The following is a 12725-nucleotide window of genomic DNA, read 5'->3' as shown; positions in this document are numbered from 1 at the left end:
TTCGACGTGTACTCCAGCGCCTTTTAGAGAATTGTCTCTACGTGAAGGCTGAGAAGTGCGCCTTTCATGTTTCCTCTGTCACATTTCTCGGTTATGTTATTTCCGCTGAAGGCATTCAGATGGATCCCGCTAAGGTCCAGGCTGTCAGCGATTGGCCCGTTCCTAAGTCACGTGTCGAGTTGCAGCGCTTTCTCGGTTTCGCTAATTTCTATCGGCGTTTCATTCGTAATTTCGGTCAAGTGGCTGCCCCTCTCACAGCTCTTACTTCTGTCAAGACGTGCTTTAAGTGGTCCGGTTCCGCCCAGGGAGCTTTTGATCTCTTCAAGAAGCGTTTTACATCCGCTCCTATCCTTGTTACTCCTGACGTCACTAAACAATTAATTGTCGAGGTTGACGCTTCAGAGGTGGGCGTGGGAGCCATTCTGTCCCAGCGCTTCCATTCTGACGATAAGGTCCATCCTTGCGCTTATTTTTCTCATCGCCTGTCGCCATCGGAACGCAACTATGATGTGGGTAACCGCGAACTGCTCGCCATCCGCTTAGCCCTAGGCGAATGGCGACAGTGGTTGGAGGGGGCGACCGTCCCTTTTGTCATTTGGACTGACCATAAGAACCTTGAGTAAATCCGTTCTGCCAAACGACTTAATGCACGTCAAGCTCGTTGGGCGTTGTTTTTCGCTCGTTTCGAGTTCGTGATTTCTTATCGCCCGGGAAATAAGAACACCAAGCCTGATGCCTTATCCCGTCTCTTTAGTTCTTCTGTGGCTTCTACCGACCCCGAGGGGATTCTCCCTGAAGGGCGTGTTGTCGGGTTGACTGTCTGGGGAATTGAGAGACAGGTAAAGCAAGCACTCACTCACACTGCGTCGCCGCGCGCTTGTCCTAGTAACCTTCTTTTCGTTCCTGTCTCTACTCGTCTGGCTGTTCTTCAGTGGGCTCACTCTGCCAAGTTAGCTGGCCACCCCGGCGTTCGGGGTACGCTTGCTTCTATTCGCCAGCGGTTTTGGTGGCCTACTCAGGAGCGTGACACGCGCTGTTTCGTGGCTGCTTGTTCGGACTGCGCGCAGACTAAGTCAGGTAACTCTCCTCCTGCCGGTCGTCTCAGACCGCTTCCCATTCCTTCTCGACCATGGTCTCACATCGCCTTAGACTTTATTACCGGTCTGCCTTCGTCTGCGGGGAAGACTGTGATTGTTACGGTTGTCGATAGGTTCTCTAAGGCGGCACATTTCATTCCCCTCGCTAAGCTTCCTTCCGCTAAGGAGACGGCACAAATCATCATTGAGAATGTGTTCAGAATTCATGGCCTCCCGTTAGACGCCGTTTCAGACAGAGGCCCGCAATTCACGTCACAGTTTTGGAGGGAGTTCTGTCGTTTGATTGGTGCTTCCGTCAGTCTCTCTTCCGGTTTTCATCCCCAGTCTAACGGTCAAGCAGAAAGGGCCAATCAGACGATTGGTCGCATATTACGCAGCCTTTCTTTTCGAAACCCTGCGTCTTGGGCAGAACAGCTCCCCTGGGCAGAATCAAATCAAATCAAATCAAATCAAATTTATTTATATAGCCCTTCGTACATCAGCTGATATCTCAAAGTGCTGTACAGAAACCCAGCCTAAAACTCCAAACAGCAAACAATGCAGGTGTAAAAGCACGGTGGCTAGGAAAAACTCCCTAGAAAGGCCAAAACCTAGGAAGAAACCTAGAGAGGAACCGGACTATGTGGGGTGGCCAGTCCTCTTCTGGCTGTGCCGGGTAGAGATTATAACAGAACATGACCAAGATGTTCAAATGTTCATAAATGACCAGCATGGTCAAATAATAATAAGGCAGAACAGTTGAAACTGGAGCAGCAGCACAGTCAGGTGGACTGGGGACAGCAAGGAGCCATCATGTCAGGTAGTCCTGGGGCACGGTCCTAGGGCTCAGGTCCTCCGAGAGAGAGAAAGAAAGAGAGAATTAGAGAGAGCATATGTGGGGTGGCCAGTCCTCCTCTGGCTGTGCCGGGTGGAGATTATAACAGAACGTGGCCAAGATGTTCAAATGTTCATAAATGACCAGCATGGTTGAATAATAGTAAGGCAGAACAGTTGAAACTGGAGCAGGAGCATGGCCAGGTGGACTGGGGACAGCAAGGAGTCCTCATGTCAGGTAGTCCTGGGACATGGTCCTAAGGCCCAGGCCAGTTGAAACTGGAGCAGCAGCATGGCCAGGTGGACTGGGGACAGCAAGGAGTCATCATGTCAGGTAGTCCTGGGGCATGGTCCTAGGGCTCAGGTCCTCCGAGAGAGAGAAAGAAAGAGAGAAGGAGAGAATTAGAGAACGCACACTTAGATTCACACAGGACACCGAATAGGACAGGAGAAGTACTCCAGATAAACAAACTGACCCTAGCCCCCGACACATAAACTACTGCAGCATAAATACTGGAGGCTGAGACAGGAGGGGTCAGGAGACACTGTGGCCCCATCCGAGGACACCCCCGGACAGGGCCAAACAGGAAGGATATAACCCCACCCACTTTGCCAAAGCACAGCCCCCACACCACTAGAGGGAAAACTCCAACCACCAACTTACCATCCTGAGACAAGGCCGAGTATAGCCCACAAAGATCTCCGACACGGTACAAGGGGGGGGGGGGGGGGGGGGGGGGGGACCCAGACAGGCCGACCACAACAGTGAATCAACCCACCCAGGTGACGCACCCCCCCCCCAGGGACGGCACGAGAGAGCCCCAGCAAGCCAGTGACTCAGCCCCCCGTAACAGGGTTAGAGGCAGAGAATCCCAGTGGAAAGAGGGGAACCGGCCAGGCAGAGACAGCAAGGGCGGTTCGTTGCTCCAGAGCCTTTCCGTTCACCTTCCCACTCCTGGGTCAGACTACACTCAATCATATGACCCACTGAAGAGATGAGTCTTCAGTAAAGACTTAAAGGTTGAGACCCAGAATACGCTCACAACTCGCTTCCTTCGTCTGCTACCGGGCTATCTCCGTTTCAGAGTAGTCTTGGGTACCAGCCTCCTCTGTTCTCGTCCCAGCTCGCCGAGTCCAGCGTTCCCTCCGCTCAGGCTTTTGTCCAACGTTGTGAGCGCACCTGGAGGAGGGTCAGGTCTGCACTTTGCCGTTACAGGGCGCAGACTGTGAGAGCCGCCAATAAACGTAGGATTAAGAGTCCTAGGTATTGTCGCGGTCAGAGAGTGTGGCTTTCCACTCGTAACCTTCCCCTTACGACAGCTTCTCGCAAGTTGACTCCGCGGTTCATTGGTCCGTTCCGTGTCTCTCAGGTCGTCAATCCTGTCGCTGTGCGACTGCTTCTTCCGCGACATCTTCGTCGCGTCCACCCTGTCTTCCATGTCTCCTGTGTCAAGCCTTTTCTTCGCGCCCCCGTTCGTCTTCCCTCCCCCCCCCGTCCTTGTCGAGGGCGCACCTATTTACAAGGTACGGAAGATCATGGACATGCGTTCTCGGGGACGTGGTCACCAGTACTTAGTGGATTGGGAGGGTTACGGTCCTGAGGAGAGGAGTTGGGTTCCATCTCGGGACGTGCTGGACCGTTCGTTGATTGATGATTTCCTCCGTTGCCGCCAGGGTTCCTCCTCGAGTGCGCCAGGAGGCGCTCGGTGAGTGGGGGGGTACTGTCATGTTTTGTCATTGATTATCATGTCTTGTCCCTGTGCTTCCCTTCTATTCGTTTCCCTCTGCTGGTCTTATTAGGTTCTTTCCCTCTTTCTATCCCTCTCTCTCCCCCTCCCTCTCTCCCTCTCTCGCTCTCTCTCTATCGTTCCGTTCCTGCTCCCAGCTGTTCCTCATTCTCCTAACTACCTCATTTACTCTTTCACACCTGTTCCCTATTTTGCCCTCTGATTAGAGTCCCTATTTCTCCCTCTGTTTTCCGCTTCTGTCCTTGTCGGATCCTTGTTTATGTTTGCTGTTCTGTGTCCTTGTTCCGCCCTGTCGTGTTTTTGCCTTCTTCAGATGCTGCGTGTGAGCAGGTGTCTATGTCAGCTACGGCCTGTGCCTTCCCGAAGCGACCTGCAGTCTGTGGTCGCGTCTCCAGTCGTTCCTCTCTACTGACGAGAGGATTTCAGTTTTCCTGTTTTGTATTTACCTAGATAATATCCAGGATTATCGTTTTTGTTTAAGACTGGAATAAAGACTCTGTTTCTGTTAAGTCGCTTTTGGGTCCTCATTCACCAGCATAACTGTCATGTTTTGTCATTAATTATCATGTCTTGTCCCTGTGCTTCCCCTTCTATTCGTTTCCCTCTGCTGGTCTTATTAGGTTCTTTCCCTCTTTCTATCCCTCTCTCTCCCCCTCCCTCTCTCACTCTCTCGCTCTCTCTTCTCTCTATCGTTCCGTTCCTGCTCCCAGCTGTTCCTATTCCCCTAATCAATCATTTAGTCTTCCCACACCTGTTCCCGATCCTTTTCCCTGATTAGAGTTCCTATTTCTCTCCTTGTTTTCCGTTCCTGCCCCGTCGGATCCTCATCTATAATTCACCGTGCTGTGTCTATGTTTTGCCCTGTCGTGTCGTGTTTCCCTCAGATGCTGCGTGGTGAGCAGGTGTCTGAGTCTGCTAGGTTCAAGTGCCTTCCCGAGGCAACCTGCAGTTCTCGATCAAGTCTCCAGTCTGTTCTCGTCTTTACGAGTAGTATTATGCTTTTTGTTTTGTAAAGTTTCTTACTGGATTAAAAACTCTGTTTTCGCCAAGTCGCTTTTGGGTCCTCATTCACCTGCATAACAGAAGGATCCGACCAAGGAATGGACCCAGCGACTACAGAGGCTCGTAACACTGCCGTCAAGATCCAAGGAGCCATGCTCGGCAGACACGAGCAGGAATTGTCTGCTGCTCGCCATGCCGTGGAGAACCTGGCCGCTCAGGTTTCCGACCTCTCTGGACAGTTCCAGAGTCTTCGTCTCGTGCCACCTGTTACTTCCTGGCCTGCCGAGCCTCCGGAACCTAGGGTTAATAACCCACCTTGCTACTCCGGGCAGCCCACGGAGTGCCGCTCCTTTCTCACCCAGTGTGATATTGTGTTCTCTCTCCAACCCAACACATACTCTAGTGAGAGAGCTCGGGTTGCTTACGTCATTTCACTCCTTACTGGCCGGGCCCGAGAGTGGGGCACAGCTATCTGGGAGGCAAGGGCTGATTGTTCTAACAATTATCAGAACTTTAAAGAGGAGATGATTCGGGTTTTTGACCGTTCAGTTTTTGGTGGGGAGGCTTCTAGGGCCCTGGCTTCCCTATGCCAAGGTGATCGATCCATAACGGATTACTCTATAGAGTTTCGTACTCTTGCTGCCTCTAGTGACTGGAACGAGCCGGCGCTGCTCGCTCGTTTTCTGGAGGGACTCCACACAGTGGTCAAAGATGAGATTCTCTCTCGGGAGGTTCCTTCCAGTGTGGACTCTTTGATTGCTCTCGCCATCCGCATAGAACGACGGGTAGATCTTCGTCACCAGGCTCGTGGAAGAGAGCTCGCATCAACGGTGTTTCCTGCTCCGCATCGCAACCATCTCCCTCCTCTGGCTCTGAGACTGAGCCCATGCAGCTGGGAGGGATTCGCATCTCGACTAAGGAGAGGGAACGGAGGATCACCAACCGCCTGTGCCTCTATTGCGGATTTGATGGACATTTTGTTAATTCATGTCCAGTAAGAGGCCAGAGCCCATCAGTAAGCGGAGGGCTACTGGTGAGCGCTACTACTCAGGTCTCTTCATCTAGATCCTGTACTACTATGTCGGTCCATCTACGCTGGACCGGTTCGGGTGCTACATGCAGTGCCTTGATTGACTCTGGGGCTGAGGGTTGTTTCATGGACGAAGCATGGGTTCGGAAACATAACATTCCTTTCAGACAGTTAGACAAGCCTACGCCCATGTTTGCCTTAGATGGTAGTCATCTTCCCAGTATCAGATTTGAGACACTACCTTTAACTCTCACAGTATCTGGTAACCACAGTGAGACTATTTCTTTTTTGATTTTTCGTTCACCTTTTACACCAGTTGTTTTGGGTCATCCCTGGCTAGTATGTCATAATCCTTCTATTAATTGGTCTTGTAATTCTATCCTATCCTGGAACGTATCTTGTCATGTGAAGTGCTTAATGTCTGCCATCCCTCCCATTTCTTCTGTCCCCACTTCTCAGGAGGAACCTGGCGATTTGACAGGAGTGCCGGAGGAATATCATGATCTGCGCACGGTCTTCAGTCGGTCCCGAGCCAACTCTCTTCCTCCTCACCGGTCGTATGATTGTAGTATTGATCTCCTTCCGGGGACCACTCCTCCTCGGGGTAGACTATACTCTCTGTCGGCTCCCGAACGTAAGGCTCTCGAGGATTATTTATCTGTGTCTCTTGACGCCGGTACCATAGTGCCTTCTTCCTCTCCGGCCGGGCGGGGTTCTTTTTGTTAAGAAGAAGGACGGTACTCTGCGCCCCTGCGTGGATTATCGAGGGCTGAATGACATAACGGTTAAGAATCGTTATCCGCTTCCCCTTATGTCATCAGCCTTCGAGATTCTGCAGGGAGCCAGGTGCTTTACTAAGTTGGACCTTCGTAACGCTTACCATCTCGTGCGCATCAGAGAGGGGGACGAGTGGAAAACGGCGTTTAACACTCCGTTAGGGCATTTTGAGTACCGGGTTCTGCCGTTTGGTCTCGCCAATGCGCCAGCTGTTTTTCAGGCATTAGTTAATGATGTTCTGAGAGACATGCTGAACATCTTTGTTTTTGTCTATCTTGACGATATCCTGATTTTTTCACCGTCACTCGAGATTCATGTTCAGCACGTTCGACGTGTTCTACAGCGCCTTTTAGAGAATTGTCTCTACGTAAAGGCTGAGAAGTGCTCTTTTCATGTCTCCTCCGTTACTTTTCTCGGTTCCGTTATTTCCGCTGAAGGCATTCAGATGGATTCCGCTAAGGTCCAAGCTGTCAGTGATTGGCCCGTTCCAAGGTCACGTGTCGAGTTGCAGCACTTTTTAGGTTTCGCTAATTTCTATCGGCGTTTCATTCGTAATTTCGGTCAAGTTGCTGCCCCTCTCACAGCTCTTACTTCTGTCAAGACGTGTTTTAAGTGGTCCGGTTCCGCCCAGGGAGCTTTTGATCTTCTAAAAGAACGTTTTACGTCCGCTCCTATCCTCGTTACTCCTGACGTCACTAGACAATTCATTGTCGAGGTTGACGCTTCAGAGGTAGGCGTGGGAGCCATTCTATCCCAGCGCTTCCAGTCTGACGATAAGGTTCATCCTTGCGCTTCTTTTTCTCATCGCCTGTCGCCATCTGAGCGCAACTATGATGTGGGTAACCGTGAACTGCTCGCCATCCGCTTAGCCCTAGGCGAATGGCGACAGTGGTTGGAGGGGGCGACCGTTCCTTTTGTCGTTTGGACAGACCATAAGAACCTTGAGTACATCCGTTCTGCCAAACGACTTAATGCCCGTCAAGCTCGTTGGGCGTTGTTTTTCGCTCGTTTCGAGTTTGTGATTTCTTACCGTCCGGGTAGCAAGAACACCAAGCCTGATGCCTTATCCCGTCTGTTTAGTTCTTCTGTGGCTTCTACTGATCCCGAGGGGATTCTTCCTTATGGGCGTGTTGTCGGGTTGACAGTCTGGGGAATTGAAAGACAGGTTAAGCAAGCACTCACGCACACTGCGTCGCCGCGCGCATCCTAGTAACCTCCTTTTCGTTCCTGTTTCCACTCGTCTGGCTGTTCTTCAGTGGGCTCACTCTGCCAAGTTAGCTGGTCATCCCGGTGTTCGAGGCACTCTTGCGTCTATTCGCCAGCGCTTTTGGTGGCCGACTCAGGAGCGTGACACGCGCCGTTTCGTGGCTGCTTGTTCGGACTGCGCGCAGACTAAGTCGGGTAACTCTCCTCCTGCCGGTCGTCTCAGACCGCTCCCCATTCCTTCTCGACCATGGTCTCACATCGCCCTAGACTTCATTACCGGTCTGCCTTTGTCTGCGGGGAAGACTGTGATTCTTACGGTTGTCGATAGGTTCTCTAAGGCGGCACATTTCATTCCCCTCGCTAAACTTCCTTCCGCTAAGGAGACGGCACAAATCATTATCGAGAATGTGTTCAGAATTCATGGCCTCCCGTTAGACGCCGTTTCAGACAGAGGCCCGCAATTCACGTCACAGTTTTGGAGGGAGTTCTGTCGTTTGATTGGTGCGTCCGTCAGTCTCTCTTCCGGGTTTCATCCCCAGTCTAACGGTCAAGCAGAGAGGGCCAATCAGACGATTGGTCGCATACTACGCAGCCTTTCTTTCAGAAACCCTGCGTCTTGGGCAGAACAGCTCCCCTGGGCAGAATACGCTCACAACTCGCTTCCTTCGTCTGCTACCGGGTTATCTCCGTTTCAGAGTAGTCTGGGTTACCAGCCTCCTCTGTTCTCATCCCAGCTTGCCGAGTCCAGCGTTCCCTCCGCTCAAGCGTTTGTCCAACGTTGTGAGCGCACCTGGAGGAGGGTGAGGTCTGCACTTTGCCGCTACAGGGCACAGACTGTGAGAGCCGCCAATAAACGCAGGATTAAGAGTCCAAGGTATTGTTGCGGCCAGAGAGTGTGGCTTTCCACTCGCAACCTTCCTCTTACGACAGCTTCTCGTAAGTTGACTCCGCGGTTCATTGGTCCGTTCCGTGTCTCCCAGGTCGTCAATCCTGTCGCTGTGCGACTGCTTCTTCCGCGACATCTTCGTCGCGTCCATCCTGTCTTCCATGTCTCCTGTGTCAAGCCCTTTCTTCGCACCCCCGTTCGTCTTCCCTCCCCCTCCCGTCCTTGTCGAGAGCGCACCTATTTACAAGGTACGTAAGATCATGGACATGCGTTCTCGGGGACGGGGTCACCAATACTTAGTGGATTGGGAGGGTTACGGTCCTGAGGAGAGGAGTTGGGTTCCGTCTCGGGACGTGCTGGACCGTTCGCTTATTGATGATTTCCTCCGTTGCCGCCAGGGTTCCTCCTCGAGTGCGCCAGGAGGCGCTCGGTGAGTGGGGGTACTGTCATGTTTTGTCATTAATTATCATGTCTTGTCCCTGTGCTTCCCCTTCTATTCGTTTCCCTCTGCTGGTCTTATTAGGTTCTTTCCCTCTTTCTATCCCTCTCTCTCCCCCTCCCTCTCTCACTCTCTCGCTCTCTCTTCTCTCTATCGTTCCGTTCCTGCTCCCAGCTGTTCCTATTCCCCTAATCAATCATTTAGTCTTCCCACACCTGTTCCCGATCCTTTTCCCTGATTAGAGTTCCTATTTCTCTCCTTGTTTTCCGTTCCTGCCCCGTCGGATCCTCATCTATAATTCACCGTGCTGTGTCTATGTTTTGCCCTGTCATGTCGTGTTTCCCTCAGATGCTGCGTGGTGAGCAGGTGTCTGAGTCTGCTAGGTTCAAGTGCCTTCCCGAGGCAACCTGCAGTTCTCGATCAAGTCTCCAGTCTGTTCTCGTCTTTACGAGTAGTATTATGCTTTTTGTTTTGTAAAGTTTCTTACTGGATTAAAAACTCTGTTTTCGCCAAGTCGCTTTTGGGTCCTCATTCACCTGCATAACAATAACAGAGCATCGATATGATTCTATAATTTCTCTTCATTTTTTAAATTTTCATATGACAAGGATTGAAAGTGATTTGCCAGTAGATTGTCAACTTCATTGATGATGATGACTGCTAGCTAAGACTTTGAAAGTAAGATGTTGACATGATCAGTCCAATCAAAGCTACTGTACATATAACGTGATTTGACGTAATTTTATCTGTGGCCAATGACCTTGAGCCTTCTTGGAAGGGAACTTGTAATATAACTCTATGGCAGGACCCAAAGGGCTGAAATTTTGGATGTCTACACTTACTAAGGACTTAAATTTGGCGATGACGTACTGTCCCCATGAGTGTCAGAACACTGAGCCAATCACAGAGAAATGCTCTTATTTTCTGCTGGCTCACACCACCACCACAGAAAGCACTGAGCTAGGCTGAAACACCTGCATTTTGGAGCTGCCTCACTCAAGAAAATAAAAAAGAGACCATGCTTGTATGCAGCTTTATTAACTCAATGATATATATTATTTTAAATTGTTTGCAAATTGATATGTGACACGTATTAATGACAAAATAACATGCAAAACTGGCAAGCCCCCCCCAACCCCCAAAAATATATTTATATTAAATATATATATCCTTTGGGGGGGTGAAAATGAGGGGCTCAAAAGAGCCCCTCCTGCCCTGAATGACGGGCCAGTGAGCCTATTTCAATCATATTGAAATACATTTCATGTTCAATCAATTGGGTTCTATTTTGGTACTTGTAGGCTGTTTGTAATTTGTCTCAAAATATTTCATGATGTGTAGCCTAAAATGTGTGCAATGATTTGTCAAATTGGTGATTTTGTGAATTTATATTGGCTAAGCATTAGAATAAGTCGCTTCGAGAGCAGCGCTCTCTTTCTCTCCGTCCCATCACCATCGACACATGCTCCAACGACTGACTCAGCGACCGTTATCTCTGCGTGGCGTTTTGGGAAAAGCGTGATACATCTTCGGCCGTTGTAGGAAAGATGCATCGTTAAGATACTCGTAGGACTAAGTTCCATCCCTATCTGGAAACCGGTCCCAGACCTCGCCAGAGCTCACCCACGACAGTAAGGCAGTGATGGCAAGACAAAAGCTGGAACCCCCCCCCCAAACCATTGGCATGTTGATAGAGGAGGCACTTCTACCCTCTCTCTTATCTCTCATGTTTTGTCTGGTCCGCATCATGCGATACATTTGGGGATTCACTCAGCCATGCAAATGCCTAGAACTTTTAGTTCCGGGTACAAACCTTACACATGCAACACTTGAAATCAGTTAAATATCCTATTGATGTTGATTTTGTAATGTGATGTGACGCAGGTAAAGAAGTCATTGTTATTGGTTTGGTTCTGTGTTTAGATATTTGAGAGGATTCTATTAGGCACTCCTAGCCATGGGCATTTTGGTGGTGCATGTCCAGAGGTGCAGGACACATATTGCATTTGCCCCAGGCCGCTATTTTCATGCCACCCCCAGAAGTGTTTGTCTGCTACAATGCGCCATGCTTGAGATGAATCTTCTGATAGGAGAGTATTCATCTCCAGAAGGCGAAACAGGACGCATCTCGATGGAAGCACGCTAGGCCCTTTTATCTACCACTGCAGCGGAACTTAGATGGAATGATAAGGCACATTGCTCATACCACTGCAGGTCTCCTTTCTCCTTGTGGGAGAGCGCGCGTAGGTGCATGTGTGTGCGTGCATGTTTTTTTTGTTTGTGTGTGTGTGTGTGTGTGTGTGTGTGTGTGTGTGTGTGTGTGTGTGTGTGTGTGTGTGTGTGTGTGTGTGTGTGTGTGTGTGTGTGTGTGTGTGTGTGTGTGTGTGTGTGTGTGTGTGTGTGTGTGTGTGTGTGTGTGTGGGGGAGAGAGAGAGAGAGAGAGAGAGAGAGAGAGAGAGAGAGAGAGAGAGAGAGAGAGAGAGAGAGAGAGAGAGAGAGAGAGAGAGAGAGAGAGAGAGAGAGAGAGAGAGAGAGAGAGAGAGAGAGAGAGAGAGAGAGAGAGAATGCAAAACACTGCATGTGTGTATCTGCTTGCAAGGCAGATATTTACAGAATTCACCCCTTCCCCTCATCTCACATGTATTGTTATCAGCATCACTGACAAATGCTCAATTTGAGGTGAAAGAAAAAATGGTAGTGAGTCTTGTATGATAGTAAAATTTAATGAATAGCATCATATCATAAGATGAGTTGAGGTGGATATGTTGATGATTTGCATGCTGATTTAGGAAGGATGGTAATAGTCACAAAACATGTTTTCCAATAGCCACCTCTCAGTCATGCAGAAACACTGTCCTCATCTGAAGGAGTTTGCATTTTGAGAGCATGTGAGCTGGCTCAATGGACTATGGAGACAGTCAATTCAATTCAAGTGCAATGGAGATTTTTAGTTTGCATGTGGTTTATTATCAAAACCTAAGGGACTCGCCGACATAAAAAAACAATAAAGTGAACCGCCTAATCGTTAATTTAATCAATGAATGAATAATCGTTTTACGATGAAAAGAAATACCTACGATCAATAAAAGGAAAGGAAAATAACACCCTGAAAAAAAACATGACATTCTAACCGATTTCAGCATGTTTCCAGCCTTGGGTGTGTCATAAAAGCGACATAAGAGGACAAATGAATTTCACTGAAGGTAAAACAGTATATGACAATTAGGTAAAACTTCCTAGTACCGGACATGTGCTATCCTGTCAACTCCTTGTCCTGGAATGGCAAGGAGTGGCATGATGGCACAACAGACAGGCTATAACTCCCCTTCATCACGACAAAATAAAAATATAGAGGTTGAGAGAGGTTGAGCTGAAAAGAACTTGAGGGCAAATTGAGATGACAATTCTTCACAATCTGATTGTATATGTTGAATTTGATAGTACAACGAGCATTGACTATGAAACATCACTCAACACTCTAGCAAGCTTCGTGTAGAATTACTATTTCAATATCTTGTGAGATTTTGTCATAAAGCATTTGTTATGAAACACGAGATACAGGCTGGAACTAAGTGACATTTTGTTGCATCTTTTTATTCAAATAAATGAGGTAGTCTAATGATCATATTCAGATACTATACAACCAGCCTTTCATTACCAATTAATTTAAATAAATGTTGTATTGTCAAATGCCCATGCTATAAATACGCACACTGCCTAGCCTGTC

The sequence above is a fragment of the Oncorhynchus gorbuscha genome, linkage group LG15 (genome assembly GCF_021184085.1).
Source record: "Oncorhynchus gorbuscha isolate QuinsamMale2020 ecotype Even-year linkage group LG15, OgorEven_v1.0, whole genome shotgun sequence".
NCBI classification, from domain to species: Eukaryota; Metazoa; Chordata; class Actinopteri; order Salmoniformes; family Salmonidae; genus Oncorhynchus; species Oncorhynchus gorbuscha.
The sequence above is the reverse complement of the archived record's forward strand: the minus strand, read 5'-3'. Positions refer to the sequence as shown.